This window comes from Acinonyx jubatus, chromosome B1 (genome assembly GCF_027475565.1).
Source record: "Acinonyx jubatus isolate Ajub_Pintada_27869175 chromosome B1, VMU_Ajub_asm_v1.0, whole genome shotgun sequence".
NCBI classification, from domain to species: Eukaryota; Metazoa; Chordata; class Mammalia; order Carnivora; family Felidae; genus Acinonyx; species Acinonyx jubatus.
The window spans coordinates 116,854,733-116,875,209 of record NC_069382.1 but is presented as its reverse complement, the minus strand read 5'-3'; the positions used below and the strand labels follow the sequence as shown (position 1 = coordinate 116,875,209).

Below are 20,477 nucleotides of genomic sequence, written 5' to 3'. Positions count from 1 at the left end.
CAAAAATAAATAAATGTTAAAAAAAATTAAAAAAAATTTCTTATAGCTTTATTGAAATATAATTGACATACAGTATATCACATATATTTAAAGTACACAATTTGGTAATTTGACATATGTATATACCCATGAAACAATCACCAAAATCAAGATAATAAACATATGCCTCACTACAAGTGTCTGTGTAGTCCTTTGTAAACCCTTTCTGTTCCCCCAACCCAACCCCTCTTCCTTGCACCCACTTGAAGCCAATGATCATTTTGTCCTGTAGCTTAGTTGGCATTTTCTATAATTTTATTTAAATAGAATCAAACAGCATGCCCTCCGTGACTTTTTTCACTCAGCATAATTATTTTGAGATTTACCTATGTTGTGTCACTCAACAGTTTTTTGTTTTTTTTTACTACTGAGTAGTATTCTTTGTATGGATATGCCACAATTTCTATATCCATTCACCCATCGGTGGACATTCTGGTTGTTTCCAGTTTTTGTCTATAACAAATACTCTTGTGTAAGTGTTTGTATGGACATAGGTTTTCTTTTTGGTAAATAGGTAGGAATGGAATAGGTGGATTATGATAGGTATACATTTACCTTTTTAAGAAACTGCCAAGCTGTTTTCCAAGTGGTTGTACCATTTTACATTCTCACTAGTTATATACTGAGAATTCCAATTCCCCCTGACCTGTTATGACCAGTCTTTTTAATCAGCCATTCTAATAGGTATGTAGTGGTATAGCTCATTGTTATTTTAATTTGCATTTACCTAGTGACTAATGATGTTCAGCATCTTTTCATGTGCTGTTTTGCTGTCTATATTTCTTCCTTGAGGAAATGTCTCTATTCCCATTGTTTATGGAGTTCCTTTTGTTTGTGTTTATTTACAAGTGACAAATTAAACATTTACAGCTGGCTCAGAAGATTTTAAAAAGTAATAAAGTCATAACAAGGTATCACATACATGGAGGAATATGAAAAAGGCATGAAGGATTCAACTCATTAGCTATTGCCTAAGTCACTTCCAAAACTAAGAGTGCAGAAAGCAGTATATGCTAGAGCTGGCTTATACTGCTTTATGAGTACATTTAAACATTTTTAGAAATTTTGCAGGCTGTTAAACACAGCCTTTATGAAGAATTAACTATGTAAGCTGACAATTATGTTAAAATCCAATATATAAGAATAATAAATATTCAAAATTCATTTCCTCATTTTACTATTATCCATGTTTTTGTGGTTATGGTGATCATATCTGTATTATAGAAATATTATAGTTTGATAATATATACCTTCTTCTAATTCTGTGTTCTGTGATGTCCTGTGGTAGCCTGAAATGAGCCACAGTGGGATATTTACCCCAAGAAATTTGCAAACACCATAATCAAAGCTTTTTTTTTTTTCTTTCCTGGTGAGCTAGTTGTCAAACATTTACTAGGCCACCTGTAATGACAAGGACCTTCAAACTGCACTGGGTTACTGTCCACGATGAATAATTGAAGCCTTAGTCACATGGAGAACTCACCTTTGTGAAGCACTTAATTCCTTAAGAACAGATTGATATTTTTGCTGCAGGGTAAAGCTTACCGATTTTCCTTGCAGCTCTGTTTTTTTTGTTGTTGTTGCTTTTTTCACCTCCAGATTTGGGCATGCCAAAATCTACTGGATAAGAGAGGATGCCAGTACATTATTTCTGTAGTCCCAAGTAAAAAATACAAAATATTTTATTTGGAGTAGAACTAGAAGGGCTGTTAAATACAGAAAACTGTAATGGGCAAAAAAAAAAAAAAAAGGAAAGGCAAACAGCTCTGTATAACCAAATTTCTACTCATGTAAGAATAGGGGAAACTAGACAAAAATGAGAGGGAACAAATGAGGATGTAAGAGGAATGAATGTTTGGTCTAAACCCCCAATCAGCTTTCTAATCGTGGACAGATTTTTTTAAAGTCTAAACTTACTGAAGATGTTGGATGTTACTGGAAATGTAAAGTTACAGATTCAGTAACATACTACAGCAATCCAGAGATAATCAAATTATGGGGGACAAATTCCTGGGGCACAACATAAAGCTACTGTTATGGTTGAGTGTCCATTACAATTTAATTTTAAAAACAATTAGGAGAAACTAAGGATTTCAGAAGGAACAGAAACCATCTTAAAAGTTCACAGTCTAAATTAAAGGCATATACATTTAAAATATAAAAGAAACAAACATGGCATATGACTTTCAGTAAGACATTTGTTATGTCTCACATGAAATTCAAATTGAAGTTAAAGTGTTTGCCTGACATGAAAAGATGCTCAACATCGCTCCTCATCAGGGAAATACAAATCAAAACCACACTCAGACATCCCCTCACGCCAGTCAGTGGCCAAAATGAACAAATCAGGAGACTATAGATGCTGGAGAGGATGTGGAGAAACGGGAACCCTCTTGCACTGTTGGTGGGAATGCAAATTGGTACAGGCGCTCTGGAAAACAGTGTGGAGGTTCCTCAAAAAATTAAAAATAAACCTACCCTATGACCCAGCAATAGCACTGCTAGGAATTTACCCAAGGGATACAGGAGTACTGATGCATAGGGGCACTTGTACCCCAATGTTTATAGCAGCACTCTCAACAATAGCCAAATTATGGAAAGAGCCTAAATGTCCATCAACTGATGAATGGATAAAGAAATTGTGGTTTATATACACAATGGAGTACTACGTGGCAATGAGAAAGAACGAAATATGGCCCTTTGTAGCAACGTGGATGGAACTGGAGAGTGTGATGCTAAGTGAAATAAGCCATACAGAGAAAGACAGATACCATATGTTTTCACTCTTATGTGGATCCTGAGAAACTTAACAGAAACCCATGGGGGAGGGGAAGGAAAAAAAAAAAGGTTAGAGAGGGAGGGAGCCAAAACATAAGAGACCTTAAAAACTGAGAACAAACTGAGGGTTGATGGGGGGTGGGAGGGAGGTGCGGGTGGGTGATGGGTATTGAGGAGGGCACGTTTTGGGATGAGCACTGGGTGTTGTATGGAAACCAATCTGACAATAAATTTCATATATTGAAAAAAATAATAAAGTGTTTGCCTGGGTTTTAGTAAGGTACAGTACCTTAAAGTACTAATAGTGATAAAGATTTAGAGTGATGCACACTGAAGAATAGCAGTTTGGTATTAAATTGGAAGGAACAAGTAATCCTTAAACCAGGCAGTACCCCATGTAATCACTTTACTAATAAACTGGACAAAAATAAATGGAACTTTTATCAAACCAGCAGGTACAAGCTTTATTTTTTTTTAATAAATTAAAATTAAATTAAAAATGAGGTGCCTGGGTGGCTCAGTCGGTTAAGTGTCTGACTCCTGATTTTGCCTGGGGTCATGATCTCTGGGTTCCTGAATTCGCAGCCCGCCTAGGGCTCTGTGCCAGGTCAGTGCAGAGCCTGTTTAGGATTTTCTCCCTCTTTCTCTGCCCCTCCCCTGTTTGTACTCTATTCTCTCCCAAAATAAACAGATAAACTTAAAAAAAAAATGAGGAAATACATATTCCCAAGGAGATATCTTCTTTCTCTATCTCCAAACTTAAAATTTTATAAAGGAAATTGAGTAATCTCACATGAAAATACCTAAGAATATATGAAATTAATAGATACAGTAGAGAAGTGCCTGCTAAACATTTCCACAATTAAAAAGAAATAAATCACTGTTTTTTCCCTCGTCCTGATTCCCAAAATCAGTTCCTCTTTTTTTTTTTTTTAAGTTTATTTATTTTGAGAGAGAGAGAGGAAGGGGGTGTAGAGGGGCAGAAAGAGAGAATCCTAAGCAGTCTCCTCACTGTCAGCGCAGAGCCTGACACACAGCTTGATCCCAAACGGAGATCACGGTCTGAGCTGAGATCAAGAGTTAGATGCCTAACTGACTGAGCCACCCAGGCACCCCATCACTTCCTCTTTTGACTGACTTACGTAAGTGATTCTATTTTCTAGTCAACAGGATTCACTATACTTGAATAATCTTTTTCTTTCACTCTTCTCTTTCCTTATCCGTCTCCACTTTTATTTCTTTAGATCTTCAAATGCATATTACACCTTAAATTTTATAATATGCATTTTAAAAGGTTTTTATTATCATTATATTTGTATAACCACTCTGTGAGTTAAGCAAAAGTTATTAACATTTCATCATTCTATTAAAGGCCTCCAAGGTGACTGGCATGTAAATAAGCAGAATCACACAGGTTAAATGACTTGCCCAAGTTGACAGGACCAGTAATTACAAGTCCTGTGATTCTAATGTCAACATTCTTTTCATTACACCATGATGTCTCTCATCAACAGCTCATATTTGGTCCATTACTAAAGATTCCTAGTGGGTTTCTGTGCCTGTATTCTTACTTCTTCAGTCTATCTTGCATGTCACTACCGTATTGAACACAGTTTTTATGAAAAGATACCACAATAGGGGTAGCTCAGTCAGTTGAGTGTCTGACTTCCGCTCAGGTCATGATCTCATGGTTTGTAAGTTTGAGCCTCGCTGTGGGCCCTGTGCTGACAGCTCAGAGCTTGGAGCCTGCTTCAGATTCTGTGTCTCCCTCTCTCTCTGCCCCTCCTCTGCTCACACTCTGTGTTTCTCTCTCCCTCAAAAATAAAAAAAAATTAAAAAAAATTTTAAAGATAACCACAATAAAGAAATTTCCAGTGGTTTCCTATTATATAGAGAATAAAAGTCAGACCTTTATCCCTGCTTTCATACATCAAATCTCTTAATCAAACTGGGCTCATGTTCCTTCAAACATCCTTCTAACTTTGCTGAGACTATGCCTTTGCTTATAGCAGTGTTTCCCTTGAGTTACAAATCCCTGAGTAATAGTTATTACAGGGGACTTGGACATAATGATGTGTCTATTTTTCTTATATATTTATTTATAGTTTATATGCTAAACATGTATGACTAGTACCTTGTGTGTTTTGATAGGGGGCAGGGGCATCCAGTAAAATTTTTGACATTAAAAATGTCACAAGTCACCAAGGACTTGGTGTGTCTGGTTGGCTCAGTTGGTGGAGCATACGACTGACTCTTCATATCGGGGTTGTGAGTTTGAGCTTCACATTGGGTGTAGAGATTACTTTAAAAAAAATGAGTCGTCTGCAGTTCCAATTCTAATAATAAAGAACTAGGTGGGTTTTGATTATGCTTTAGCTGAGAATAACTAGCAACTAGAAAAGTGGGCCAAGAAAAAGAAAACCACATTTCTTTAAAGGCACTAAAAAGCTACCAAACTGGTGAAGATTGCAGGGCTAAGATCTAGGAGAGGGAGACACATCGGAGAGATACTTGAGTATTTAGGGCTCCCTTTCTGCTAGAGACATCTGACTCTATCAAAAGCAACTGAGAAAGTGAACACAGATTTTTGCAAACTCACAGGCCCAGGAGGGGGCAGGGAGGTTGAAAACTGGAGTTTAGGGCTCACAAGGAAGAAATAAACACCTCAGTCTTTTAGCTGAGGGTAGACTTTCACAATGGGTAGACTTAGTAGTCAATTATATGGAGTTGAGGACAAAATTAGGGAATTGGACAAAGTTCAGAAGAAAATATGCAGATAGATTTACAGAGACAAAAGGAAGAAAATGGTAAAAAATTTTTTAAAGGTGGAAGAGACTTATAGTGTAGAATTTTAAAAAGTCTAATATAGTTGAGACCCAGAAGGAAAGGAATGAGAGACCATAAAAAAGTGATACTTGAAGAGATGTCTAAAATAAGTAAAAGGCATCATGCCTCAGATTTAAGCAGCACTATAAACCTTAAGCAAGAAAAAGGCAAGGAAAATCACACCTAAGCACATCATCGTAAAATTGCTGAAAACCAAAGAGGAAAAATTTACGCATCCAGAGGAAAAAGACAAATTACTTTATCAAAACGAATGACAGTAAGACAGCTGCTTTGCAACCAAAATGATGCTATCTTTAGAGTACCAAAGGAAAATACTGTCAACTTAGAATTTACATTCAAACAATATAACTTTCAAATAGGCAAAATAAAGTTTTTTCAAACAAACAGAAATTGAGAATTTGACACCAGCATTTCTGCCCTGTAAAAAAGAGTGGACTTTGGGCAGAGAGAAATGATCTCAGATAGCCACTCTCACATTCTGGAAGAGATGAAGAGCAATGAAAGGGAAAAATACATAGGTAAATCCCAATAAATAGTAAGTTTACAAAACAATGCTAATATATCATGTTGTTAAAAACATACAGATTTAAAACATAATAGCACAGTAACTGAGAGGCGAAGGAAAATAGTCTTAAAGTGGTCTAAGGTAATCACATTGTCTAGGAAGTGGAAAACGTACTAATATATACTAGGCTTTTAAATGTCATGGATGCACATTCTCATTTCTAGAGTAACTAAGAATATTAAAAGAACATAAAACCACAAAAAATCAAAAGAAGATGAAATAGAAAAAACACTTGAACAATCCCAAAGAAAGTACAGAAAAAAGTACAAAGAATAGGTGAGACAAAAAATACCAGGATGGCAGCTTTAAAGCCTGTATATAATAATTATACTAAATGTAAATTGATTATCCCAATTAAAAGACAAAGACTTGGATTTATAAAGGTATACTTTTAACCTGTTTTCAAGAGACAAATCTTAAATATGAGAATGCAGAAAAGCTTAAAGTAAAAAGGTATATCATGCAAAAACTAATAAAGATGGTGCGGCTATGCTAAATCCAAGTAGATTTTAGACAAGAAGCAATTCAAGAGATAAAAAGTTCATGTGTCCAGGGGCGCCTGGCTGGCTCAGTCAATAGAACATAGGACTCTTGATCTCAGGGTTGTGAGTTCAAGCCCCATGTTGGGCATGGTGCCTACTTAATTTAAAAAAAAAAAAAAAAAATGTTCATGTGTCCAAGAGTCCTAATAGGAAACAAATGATACATTCAGGATCATTTAAAGAAGGTTTATTTACAAAGGGACTAATTACAATTGTGTGTGTGTAGGGTATAAGAGAATTACAAGAATAGGTTCCAAGAGACAGAAGAACTTAATCAGAATTTGGAGGGAGAGAGAATTGTGAAGAGTTCACTGTTGAGACGAGTAATGACCTGTGGTCAAAGTATAAATCCAGTTCAAGTTAACCTCTAGTGGAGGGGAAGAAAAGATATGCTCACCTCACTCTTTTCCACTAAGCAATCTCTTCCCATCAGTTACAAACTTATCCTGGGGTGGTGTAAATCAGCTCTGGAACCATAAACATTAGCACCCTAGAATTCTTCATATATGGTAGGGGAGAAAAGAAGTTACAAAACATAAACAGTCTCTTAAAACCTGCTTTTTTAAGCTGGTCATGAGGCCTAGATTCATAAACATAGCTGTTTTCTTTCACCATCCATTTTTTTTTTTAACTTTTTTTTTTAATGTTTATTTTTGAGAGAGAGAAAGAGGGAGTGAGAGACAGAGAGAGAGCATGAACAGCTGGGCAGAGAGAGGGAGAGAGAGAATCCGAAGCAGGCTCCACGCTGTCAGCACACAGCCTGATGGCTCAAACCCACAAACCATGAGATCATGACCTGAGCTGAAATCAGATGCTTAACCAATTGAGCTATCCAGGTGCCCTATTCACCATCCATTCTTGGTTTCTCTCACTTTTTGTTCGTACCTCACCTGGATGGGATTCTTACCGGGTGGGGTACTCCCAACAGTCATTCTTGTAAGATGAGTCCTAGCAGAGGTCCTTTTTGGGTTACCCTAGTTTTTTACTGGACTATTGGCTAAGAGAATACGAACAAGCTTCTCAGAGAATACTGTTACAGTCCATATACAGTCATATTTATTCTGCTGTATAGCAGCAACGCAATTTCCCCGTTAAAAGGGATCCCTCACCCTGCCAGTAGAGTGATTTCCTTCTCTCTTGTTGGTTAGTGACAGAAAAAGCCCAAACCTGCCAGTGAACAGTGTCCACTTCTAATTCGTTGAAGTATTAGGAAGCATTCCTCTTTTTAGTACCAAGACTACCAAAACCACTAAGTCCAAAGTTTCAGGGACCAAAAAATTCTTCAAGTAGGTTTTTAGGTATAATAGAGAACCTAACAAAAATGCATACATGTGTACCCCAAAAGACATACAAAAGAATGTTCATAGCATCAGTCTTTATAATAGCCCTAAATGGAAACATCGCCAATATCTATCAACAATAGAACGGATAAGTAAATGGCAATATATTCATTCACTGTATAACAATGAAAATAAATGAACAACCGATCCAGGTAACAACATGGATAAACCTCACAATGTTTTCTTTAAAGATTTTTTTTAATGTTTGTTTATTTATTTTTGAGAGAGTGAGAGATGAGTGAGCAGGGGAGGGGCAGAGAGATGAACCTCACAATATTAAACAAAGGAAGCCAGACACAAGAGAATACAGTTATGTATTCAATATATATAAAAGTTAACCATTGGCAAACCTAATCTTTGGTGTTAGAATTTGGGAAAGTGATTACCTTTGGGAAGAAAGAAGAATAATGACTAAGAAGGGGGCATGTTAATGTTGTAGCTATTGATGTGGGTGTTGATTACACAGTTATCTTTACTTTGTGATAAGTTGTGCTAAATAATTATATTTGTGTACTTTTCTACATGTGTGTTATGCTTCCATTAAAAAACTTTTAAAAATTCATATACTAGCCCTCCTGTGTGTGATGTGCACTTTTTCTGAATGCTTTTAAGATATTTTTCTCTTAGTTTTGTCAGTTTGACAATAACACGCATTGGTAATTTTCCTACCTGTGCTTCACTGAGCTTTGTGGATCTGTAATTTCATGCTTTTCACCAAATTCAGAAAACATGCTCCCAGTATTTAAAAAAAATAGACATACAGAAAATAGAAGGACCATGCTCATCTCCACTATACATACCTTCTGGGAAAGATGGCACTACATATTGGTTACTGCATTTAAGCATAATACTTTATTCTGAAGTCCGCATCCTAAATTTGGAGGTTATTGTCTCCTGGTTGGCTCCATAAACTGAACCAGTTTTCTAATTTGTTCTAAGTTCTTGTCCAGCCTGTCGACTCATAAGCCACTCACAATGAACCACTCTATACCCTTACCTCAGGCCACGTCTCCTAAAGTTCTCAAGGAAAGGATTTCCCTTTACTGTTGTGATTCAGGGCCACTATTGAGCGATGGTGTTGTATAGTGACCACTCACACCCAGCTATTGCCAGCTCATTGCAGACCCTTTTGTGAATTAACAAGACCTAAACTTTTTTCCTTCATTAATTGGTCAGAGGGAACCCCCTTTGAAGCCAGTGTATATGGATTGAGGGAGAAGTGCTGAAGGAATAGGGGCAGGTACTAGTAACAGTAGTCTGAGTCACCTGCTTATTCAGTTTAGTTGTGGCCATGTACCCAGTTTTGTAGGGAGTGAACTGCTGTTATGCCCATCCAGTTGTATGATTGGTGAATCAGATAACACCAGTTCATGACGAGTAGTAGTTCGATCATTCACATAGTCACTTGATGTCCCATGGTCAGGAGTTCCATCTCTATCAGGTACCAGCAGCAAACCAGGAGCTGCTTTTCAAAGAAACAAAACAAAACATTGGTTGAGGAAGATAGATCTTTACTCAAAAACCAAGGAATCTTGTGATTCTCCTATTGGCACTTACCCTCAGAGGCTTCATATAGCATCTCTACCACATGAACTTCCAATACCATTGTATCTGCCAAACCATAAGGCCCAACTGGCAAGACAGTTTGCTCTGGGCCCCACTCAAAATTACAGTTACCCATAAAACAGGTTAGGTCACCCAAAAGTACTATTTTGTTGTCTCCAGAACCTAAAAAGGCCTGCCACACATTTTGCCTTTTTCTTTACTGTGGTGGTGAAAAACACAACAGTCACTCACTTGAATGGATAACCTAACAGGTCTCTGGCCACTGAATCCCATGTGGCAGGTCCCTGAAGTTTTACAGGGTTTTTCTTGCACCTTCTGCTAAGCATATGTCTTACCAAAGCATGTAGAGTGTTTACTACTTCCTGCTCTTTGGGCTCATTTAACGTTCATTTCTATAATAGACCAGTGTGATATTCTATCGCATAGAAAGATGATCAAGGTCCCTTCAGCACAGAATAGAAAGGTGGCATAGTGCTGAGACAAGACAGTAAGGGCTTACTGTTGTCTCTGTCAGTTAAACACAATCTACTTCTGATTTCCCTGAATAACTGGAATGGGAAATGAGGGGGCACTTCCAGAGCAATACCTATATATCATATCAAAGTCTGTATTCATTTCCTCCAATGAAGATACCACGCCTATAACAGCAACTACAATTGGCATCTTTGCCTGATAAAATCTTGCAGTAATCCAGTCATTCTTTACTACCCATTTGGTTTTTATACTGTCATTCCCTATGACCCATCTGGTGACCACAAAGGGAAGTTAAGTGGGAATGTGGTATGAATCACTATGCCAGCATGGTGGCACTAATTTCTGCAAGTTCCCCAGGGATGCAGTACTGCTTTGGTGAGAGACAAGCAGTTATGAACTTCTACATAGCCCTTCCTACCATAATAGCATTCACTCCATTGGACAGGAAACTAAAATGAAGACTGCTTCAGTTATTAAAATATGTCTATTCTTACTACACATTAAGGCTGGAGAAATAACCCCAATATGGGTCTCTCTGGACTCACTGTTAACCCAGATGCAGGCCAAGACTCCATCTGTCACTTAAGTTTCCTAGGCCTCCTATTTTAACCAGTTGTCCAGGATTAGGTTTTGGGTCTCTAGGTATTAATATAAGTTAAGAGACAGTATCTAATAAGCCTCAGGAGGTCTGGTATTTTCCTTTCTCCAGGAAATGGCCACTAGAGAAGAATTAGGGCAGTGATCCCGTAATTTGCTCACCAGGGGAGCTTCAAAAAATATCAATGCCTGGGTCTCACTCCCTGAAATTATGATTTAATTGGCCTGGATGTTCTTGAGAATTTTATGGTGGTCTAAAGTACAGACACGTTTGGGAAGCATGAGATTAGGGGAAGGTTCATGGTTATACACCTGTGGCAGCATTGCAGGATTTTTCTTCAAAGGGACCCAATCTTTCTCCATCATCAAAGAGTTCCAGGTCTGTGAACTGGATGAGATGCTTCAAATTTCATTATGACAACACAAGTTAGTTTAGAATTTTCCCACCTATATATGTCAAGCAGCAAATTGGTAGGCTACTTAATCTATTACTTAATCTGCTTCCTTTCTTGTTATCCTTTAACCATTACCACCTTTCCCTGAAAGTCAAAACACTCTGATTAACGTTCTCTTCTTTGGATTATTATGGTAATTGTGCCCACCATGTCTCTGATGGTTATATGCCATCATGTGGCCTCTACCAATTTGAGATTATCTTATTCTGAGATCAGGAAACTCAGTTCTACCACAGCATTTATCACCATCAATCTGACAAACAGAGGGCAGCCACTTCAGAGCTCTTTAGGGATGCTTACACTTCTATCACCAATGCATCCTTAATGACTTGGTAAAAATGGAGAATGTCTAAGGAGCCCTTGTTTTCTTTTCTCTACAGTATGCCAGAGTATTTCTGGGATTCTGAAATTATTACTTCAAATTTCATTTGTAGGTCATTTATTATTTGTAGACTGTTATTGAGCCCATGCCTCATCCTAGCAAACTATTAATGCCAATATATGAGATGTTGATTCTCAGGTGAGTGCACCCATGCCAATAAATTTGCCATGATAAAACCTTGTATTGATTCCCCCTTGGTGTAACATCCTTAGAACCCACTTCTATATATACTCCTCAGGTTTCTGCTGATCAACATGGTAAGGTCTTTAACTCCTGTGTAGGTTATCTCATGCCATAGCAGGCCACATACTTCTCTGATTAGGTGATCTTGAGATTTATCTAGGGATACTGTGAGGTGATGAAGGTACGTTCTGAGAACAGATACCAGCCTATGAGAGAGCTGTTCCCAGTGCAGTCACCGAAAGCCTCTATGCAGAGGAGGCTAGTTTCCCCAGAGAGCCAAGGAAGTTTGGGGGATATGCAGGTTCAGCATTCTCATCTTCATTCTTGTCTGCTCAAAAGTCTCCATTCTGTCTTAGGGCCCCACATCTTTCTCACCAATGCTCTACCCTTAGACTAAGAAAACTGGAAGAACTAAGTATTTTATTGATACTACAAATCTACCTTTTCTGCCCACTGCTTATAGGAGATGAAGGACTCCTTCAAAGCTGTGGTGGAGGAGTTCTGACACTCTCTATGCATTCTCAGCTACATAGTCATAGTTTTTACATTTTTCTTTTTCCTGTGTACATTCTGTTTAGGTTCATAAGAGAGGCCTGGTGGATCCACAATCTTAAATCACTATGGTTACCACAGTGATACATTCTCACCTTCACTCCATCCCATGCTATTAATAGTAAGTATAACAGTACCTTAAGCCATGGATCACTTGTGGTCCCTTTGTCTATAGCAATGAAGTTATCCCTGTGATTGATTTTATGTGTGTGTGTATTTAATTCAACCTCAAAGGGTCCATCTCCTGTAACAGCTCTGGTACTAATTACTCTTTCAGTCAGGGTTATAAAAAAAATTGAAGGCACATGTGAAATAATTTAAGAATGAAAAAGATTGGTGAAAATAAATTACACTAAAATCAGGAACTTTGTTTTTTCAAAAGATGCTACTGAGAAAATGAAAAGACAAACCATACTATGAGAAAGGATATTTGGTATATATATATGTGTGTTCAAGAACTCATATCCAGAATAAAGAAGTCCTAAAAATCAGTCAGAAAATGACTGACAACCCAACAGAAATATGGGCAAGTGACCTGAACAAGCACTTCAAACCAGAGGATCTCTAAATGGCAAATAACATAAAATGGTGCTCAGTCTCAATCATCACCAGTAACATGCAAATTAAAGCTAAAATGAAATGCCACTACACACCCATCAGAATGGCTAACATTAAAAACAGTGATGATACCAAGTGTTGCTCAGGGTGTGGAGACTGTGAAGCTTTCATATACTTTTGGTGGGGATATAAATAACATAAACTTTGGAAAACTGTCATTCTGTATACAGTGTGAACATACCTCGAGACCAAGGAATTTTAATCCTAAGTATTCTCTCAAAAGAAGTCTTCCCATTCACACCAAGAGACACATAAGAGAATGTTTATGGCATCATTATTGGTTAACAGCCCCAGAGTAGAAAAACCCAAATATCAACAACAGGATGGATAAATATATTTGGTGCAGTCATACAATGGAATATAGCAATGAATGTGAACTTTTCCAAACAATACAGAACAATCTCATATACATATGAAATGCACACTTAATACCATTTATGTAAGGTTGAAAGTGAGGCAAAATTAGTCTATGGTTAGAAACTAGAAGAATGATGACATTGGGGAGAAAGGCAGGATAGTTATTGAGAGGTTGTATACTATGTAAACAGTAATACTCTATTTTCTGAGTGGTGGATACAGTGATATTTTTACTTTATGATAGATACTTCATTTATTTCCATAGTATTCTATATTTTGATTTTTTAAAAGGGTGGGCCTAAAAAGACTGGAACTATTTGTTTATGCCTCCATGCCCCTCTCCACTAATTCAAGTACTTCTTCCTTCAAGGTCCAGTTCAGATTCCATATCTTACATGAAGTCCAACCACTCCAGATACAGGCAATTTATCTTTCTATATGGTTTTTATTACATCCCCAGGGAGGCAGTATAACAATAGAAATATGGGCAAAGGGGTTTGGGCTTCAATCTGTAAGGCAAATAAAAGTAGGATAGTGACATGGTCATATTTGTATCTGCATACCATAAATGTGTTTAACCAACTTTACTTATACATATTTCTTTGAATATGTGGGCAAATATAAAACTTTATATATACCTGTAAGTATGTAATATGCTACACTGTTATTTGTTCCCAATGAATAATTCTTTGGTTTATGCCTTTTTGCAATATGCCTTTGGAGGAATAGAAAATTTGGGGGGGGTGGGGAGGAAGTCTCTTTCTCTTGTTACCTAGCTCACCAATTAATCTAGTCTCTCAATGTCCTTTCTTCTTCCTTCAGTATTAGAATGCCCAAGTTTTAGCTTTGTACATTGCCACATAGTTAAGGACTGTATTTCCTAGCCTCCCTTGAAAGTATGGCCATATGACTATATTTTGGCCCGTGACTTATAAGTGGAAATGACGGCTGCAACTCCTATGGCATTCCCTTAAGAAAAGGTAGCTAGAACAAAGGTATTTGTCATTTAAAATATTTTAACACAGACTGCCAGAGTGCTTTGTAAATAGGTTGAAAAGTTCACATGTATACCAGCAATGTAAAACAATACCCTTTTACTTGGATCCTCACTAGCAAGAGGGAATTTAAAATTTTGCCCACTCTGAAAAGATGTTTCATTATACTCATAACAGGAGAAAAACATAATAAACTAATACTAATACTAAACATTTTCACTTTTCAATCTCAAATCCAAAAGTCTGATAACATATTCTAATGACAGTGCTACACATTCTCAACTGTTCTTTATACAACACTTATGGAGGAAAATTTGGCAATATCATCAAAATTACACACACACACACACACACACACATGCACAACTTGATCTAACAATCTTATTTCTGTAAATTTATACTACAGATATCTTGAACATGTGAGACAAAACTATGAACAGGATTTTTCATTACTACATTGTTTTTAAGAGCAAAAGACTGAAAACAATGCAAATATCCATCACAGAAGTTTGCAAAATAAATTCTGGCATTCTTTTTTTTTTTTTTTTTTTTTTGAGAGAGAGAGACAAAGAGAGCGTGAGTGGGGGAGAGTAGGAGAGGGGCAAAAGAGAGAGGGAGAGGGAGGGGAAGAGAGGGAGAGAGAGAGAGAGACAGAGAGAGAGAGACAGAGAGACAGAGAGACACACACAGAGAGAGAATCCTAAGCAGGCTCCATGCGCAGCATGGAGCTCAACCTGGGGCTCCATCCCATGTCCCTGGGATCATGACCTGAACTGAAATCAAGGGTTGGATGCTCAACTGACTCAACCACCCAGCTGCCCCAATTCTGGCATTCTTGTAGTACAAATACTACGTGGCTGTTAAAGAATGAGTAATCTTATTATGCAGCTGATTAAATACCTCTAAGATGTATTGCAACCAAAAAAGTGAGATGTGGAACATAGTGTACATTATGATAAATTGTTTTTTAAAAAGGAGAATATAAATTTGTATAAGAAAGCTCTGGGAATTACTTCAAATCTATTAGAATGGCTGTTATCAAAAAGACAAGAAGTAACAAATGTTGGTGAGGATGTGGAGAAAAGAGCATTTTTGTGCACTGTTCGTGGAATTATGTATTGGAATAGCCACTATGGCAAACAGTGTGGAAGTTCCTCAAAAACTTAAAACTAGAACTACCATATGACTTGGCAATTCCACATCTGGGTATTTATTCAAAGACAATGAGAATGCTCCAAAGGATATATGCACACCCATGTTCGTTGCAGCACTATTTACAATAGCCAAGATATGGAAACAACCTAAATATACCTTGAAAGATGAATGGATAAAGAAAATGTAGTAGATATGGAGTAAGTCATGGAAATAAAAGCCACAGCATAAAGAATATAATCAATGATATTGTAAGTGTTGTATGGTGACAGATAGTAGCTACACTTGTGATGAGCATAGCATAATGTACAAATTGGTCAAATTAGTATGTTGTACATATGAACTAATATAACATTGTGTGTCAACTACACTCAAAAAAAAAAAGAAAAATTCATGATCGAAGTTTAGAGGGAAAAAAAAGAAAAACATGTCATACATATTTAGAATGGAATATCATTCAACCATAAAAAATAACGAAATCTTGCCATTTGCAACAACATAGACCACGTGGGCATAATGCTAAGTGAAATAAGTCAGATTGAGAAAGACAAATACCACATGATCTCACTTGTATGTGGAATATAAAAACAACCAACCAATCAGCCAAGCTCAGAGATAGAGAACAGACTGGTGGTTGCCAGGGGTGGGGTGGGCAAAATGGGTGAAGGGGGTCAAGAGGTACAAACTTCCAGTAATAAATAAGTCATGAGGATGGAATGTACAGAAGGTAACTATAATTAATAATACTGTTTTGCATATTTGAAAGTTGCTGAGAGTAAATCTTAAAAAGTCCTCACCATAAGAAAAAAAATTCTGTAAGTGTATGGTAACTAGACTTATTGTGATGATCATTTCACAATATTTACAAATATCAGATCATCATGCTGTACACCTGTACATATAAAGTTTCATGTCAATTATACATACCTCAATTGAAAAAAAAGAATACCATGACAAGAAAGACTGCAAAAGAAAGGGAAAAGAAAAAGAAAAAATAAGCTCTAGTAAGATACATGAGAAAATTGTAAAAGTAGTTGTGAGATGGATGGATAGATGGCTGTGGCATGAGAAATGGTGGAGGGGATATACATGTGGGTAATTTCAAAACATAAGTCTATTTATACACACGTGCACACACACACCATTTGAATGAATTACCTACTCAAAAAGAAAAGAAGTTTCCATATGGTGAATTCCTTAGTTTCCTTTATGTGATTTTTGTCAAGTCCATTTACCCATCTGATTCTTCTACTGTAAATCAGGGGTAAGATACATGTCATAGTACTTTGTGAGCACTTATATGTGTGCATAGTTCAGTGCTGGTTACATAATCAGCATTTAATGTTAGTTGAATTAAAACAATAGTTTGACAGTCTGTTAGGCCTAACTGGCATTTCATTATTATTTTACTTTGCATGCTCCTGATTTCTCCTGATTCTGAGAATCTTTTCACATTTGGAGTTACTCTTTGTTGAGTTCATATTCTTTGCTACCCACTTTTCTGTTGAACTACATGTTCCCTTAATGTGAATTTCTAAGAGGGTTTTGTGTATTACAGATGTTAAACCTCCTCATGAATATTTTTCAAAATTTATTGCACATCTATTAACCTTAATTGTAACTTTTCTATGCAGGCTACTTTTTAATAATGATAAGTGTCTATCTTTTTTGAGAAGAATGTGTATTCTGCTCTTTTGGGGTGAAGTATTCTATAAAAGTCAATTAGATCCAATTGACTGATGGTAATACACAGTTCAACTGTATCCTCACTGATTTTCTGCCTGCTAGATCTATCAATTACCATAAGAGGGGTGTTGAAATCTCCAACCATAATAGTGATTTGTCTATTTCTCTTTGTAGTTCTGTCTACTTTTGCCTTAGCTATTTTAATGCTTTGTTGTGAGATATGCACATTAAAGTTTCTATCTTTTTGAAGAATGGACACCTTTATCATTATGTAATGCTCCTCTCTATCCCTGATAATTTTCCTTTTTCTAAAGTCTGTTTTCCCTGAACATAGCAACTATAGCTTTCTTTTGATTAGTATGAGATTGGTGGATCTTTCTCCATTCTTTTGCTTTTAACCCATATCTTTATATGTAAAATAGATTTCTTACATGATTCCTGAGAAAATGGGGCACTACTAATGGCTGTGGGTTTCCTTCCTCCAAACAAACCCTAGGTAACTACAGAAATAAAGGAGCAAGGGCTTGAGGAATAAGATAAAAAAACTGAGAAAACCCTGGTAAGGGTCAGGAGTAAGTTTTTAAGTATTGTTCCTGGCACTTCCCTTCACTGCTTTGGGACAATCAGTCCAGACAACTGACTGCTACAGATATCATTAGCAACCGCTTCCCAGTATAGAATAATACAAAGGGTCTGTTGAAGTGAGTTGCTGATGAAAAAGTGTGTGGGCTGAACAGATACTCTAGAAAATTGAGACATTCACTCTCCAACTCCTTCCCCAAACCTCTAGGGTTTTGATGGATTACAAGAGCCTTCTGCTAGATTATGAGTTTCAAGTTAAATCCTCACCAGAGGAGTTTTCAGAGGAAACAGTAGCAACAGAGATAGAACACTATAGCTCCTCTGTGGTGTCTGGAGCTCTCTGCTCTCTAATCCTTAAACTTGTGGGAAGGGATAAAAATTAGGGTCTGCCCTTTTGCTCTTCCTCAATATCCATTATCAGAACAGAAGCTTGTGAACCAAGTATCTAGACTCCTAGGAATATGATCACTATGTAACACAACAAGTTACACAACATATACCAACTGAAGCAGAATTATAGGAATAAATGTAGACATTTAATTTAAAAATTTTTAAAGAATTAAACAATTAGTCATTCAACAAAAAGTTTACTGAGCACCTACTAGTGTCAGGCACTGAGGATCCATCATGAACAAGATAGACAAAAATCTTTATTCTTGTACATTTTATTTTCTAGTGGTGGGAAATGGCATGAGGGACAGAGACAAAAGCATACAAACAACTTATTATCTAACTAAGGAATAAGCCATTTTAGAAGGTAATATTTGCTATAAAAATAAGGCTGATTGGGATTGTGAAAAGGGTCACGATTTTAAAATGAAACTAAGCCTAAAATAGGAGTGAAGAGGATGTTGAGTGGGAGGTCAGTAATGTTTGAAGAAACAAGAAATCATAAAAAAAAAGCCATATGAGAATATTAGGTATGGAAACGAGTTTAAAGAACATCATAAATAAATTAAAATTAAATTAAATTAAAAAAAAAGGAACATCATAGATGGATAAACAGGGTTGATCAGATTTTAAGTTGCTTTTGAGGTACAGAATTTTAATATTTTTATGTAGTTAAAACCTCTAGATTTTTTACCCTTGTGGTTTCCTGTGTTTTCATGTTTGAAACACCGTCATCCAGAGATTTTTTTTAGCTTTATAATTGCAACATTTTAAATTATAAAATAGTATTTGTAGATGGTAAGAAATTCAAACAAAATAGAAGGATAGTAGAAAGTAAAAGACCTCATTAACTCTCCTCCATTATCCTTTCCATAGGGGTAATCATTTTTCTATGTATCTTTTCAGAAATTTTCTATGTATAATCAAATATGTATACATACATGATTTAAAAAATTTATAGCAGCTTGCTTTTTCATTTCCCAATATGGATTGACTCCAGAGACTGAGGTTTTAAATGACAGCAGAATTTCATTTAGGAGGCATGATTACAGAGATAATAAAACGATCACTGGGTGGTCAGTGGTTGGGGGACAGTAGGGATGAACAGGTGGAGAAACACAGGGCATTTTTAGGGCAGTGAAACTATTCTGTATACTATAATTCTGGATACATGACATTATGCATTTGTCAAAACCTACAGAACTGTACAAAACAGAAGGAACCTTAATGCAAACTATGGACTTTAGTTAATATTAATGTATCAATATTGGTTTATCAATGGTAACAAATAAATATACCACACTAATACAAGATGTTAACAATAGGAGAAACTGAGTGTGTGTGTGTGAGATGTGGGAATTCTGTATCTTCTGTCCAGTTTTTCTGTAAACTTAGAACTGCTCCAAAAACAATCTATTAAAAAAACCTCATTTAGAAAAACTATTTTGTAAACTATTTTTGTAAAGCTTTGTATAGGATATTTTAGAGATGGAGGCTAGAGGTCAAATATCAGGCAGGTTGTTGCTATGGTCCAAGCTTAAAATGATTAGTACTAAGGTAGCAAATGAAATTAGTTTGAAAAGATTTGCTAATACTTAAGAAAACTGCATCTGAGAAGTCTTTTTTTTTTAAAGTAATTTTTTGAGAAAGTGTGTGCACACGCATGAGTGGGGGAGGGGCAGAGGGTGAGCGAGCGAGCGAGTGAGAGAATCTTAAGCAGGCTCCACACCCAGTGCGGAGCTCAACGTGGGGCTTGATCTCATGACCATGAGATCATAGCCTGAGCCTAAATTAAGCATTGGATGCTTAACCAACTGAGCCACCCAGGTGCCCCTGCATTCTTAGAAATTTTAAGTAGAATTTAAAGTTTGTGATTTAAAGAGGTAATAAATAAATAAAAGGTCAAAAATATTATGTTAGTCAGGAACAGCAAAAAAACCCCACCAATATGGGCAAGAATTATGAGAACAAAAAAATATGGCTGAAAAGATGTGAATAGCCATGACTGACATGTTGACTATTTTTTACCTTAACATGACATGGAGGAATAAGGAAGTTATTCATCCATTACACTTGGTGTTACTCATGTTCTTAAATTGTTCATTTCCATATTTTTATAACTTACCTTTAATTTCTTTAACAAATCAGTCATTAACAAGACATTATTGGATGCTTTCAATCTAAATAGCACTATTTCATACAAAATGCAGCTATCTCAAATTTATTCTATGCACAACACAAAGCATTAGATTCCTGCTTTCTTTAATGCCTAATTCATCACACTTGGGAGTAGGCCAGTTCCATAAATTTCTGAGTTAAATAAGAATCTGTTCTAATATTTTGAATGATTACATATGAAGATTATAGTAAGTATGGC

The 20,477-nt window shown here is 36.4% G+C and overlaps 1 long non-coding RNA gene across 3 annotated transcripts in view; it reads right to left on the bottom strand.

The window, feature by feature from the left end:
- LOC106984706 (uncharacterized) overlaps positions 1–20,477 on the bottom strand; it is a 34,635-nt gene extending 14,158 nt beyond the window's left edge. For 2 of the 3 annotated variants that reach the window (XR_008296221.1, XR_008296222.1), the window contains exons 1-2: positions 7,169–20,477; positions 1,585–1,659 (exon numbers count right to left, since the gene is read on the bottom strand). This is a non-coding gene — a long non-coding RNA (uncharacterized LOC106984706). Of the gene's footprint in view, positions 1–31; positions 1,660–7,168 lie in introns of those variants that run through there. The other variant, XR_008296220.1, reaches the window with a different exon arrangement.